We start from the raw sequence: 519 nt of genomic DNA on the forward strand, positions 1-519 counted from the left end.
TCTCTGCAGCTCATCTGCTTCTCTATCAAGGGAGAGCAGAGCTATTCGGGCTGCTGATGGAATGAGCTCGATGCGGTGCATGCAGTGATCCTGTGGTGGGCTGGCTGCTGCTACCTCGTTGTTATTTAGGTTTAACAGTCTCCACCTCTGTTATTTTTTTTGTATTTATTCGATAGAATTTCCCCCCCAAAAAAACTACAATCCTCTCATAAGCCCATTACGACGGAGTGCATGCATTTCTCCATCGCTGCATGCAGCGCCTCTCTGCACAACATAGCGGCGCGTCTCCCGCTCTGCATTTCCTTGGGATATTGCTCCCACTCGTCTCGTCTTTCTGTGGTGGATGCAAACGCCGCTGATAGCGCTGAGGGGCGCAGACTCTCATACATTCCTGGCGCATACACCGCAATAGGTTCTTCACGCGGGCGGGCTCACACACGAAAATTTCAGGGGCCCCGTGTTCTCACCAGCGCTATGCACCAAGCTACGCAGCTGGGTGGGGGGTGGGGGGGGGGGGGG

This window comes from Eimeria mitis, genomic scaffold (assembly GCF_000499745.2).
Source record: "Eimeria mitis Houghton genomic scaffold, Emh_scaff4689, whole genome shotgun sequence".
Taxonomy (NCBI): domain Eukaryota; phylum Apicomplexa; class Conoidasida; order Eucoccidiorida; family Eimeriidae; genus Eimeria; species Eimeria mitis.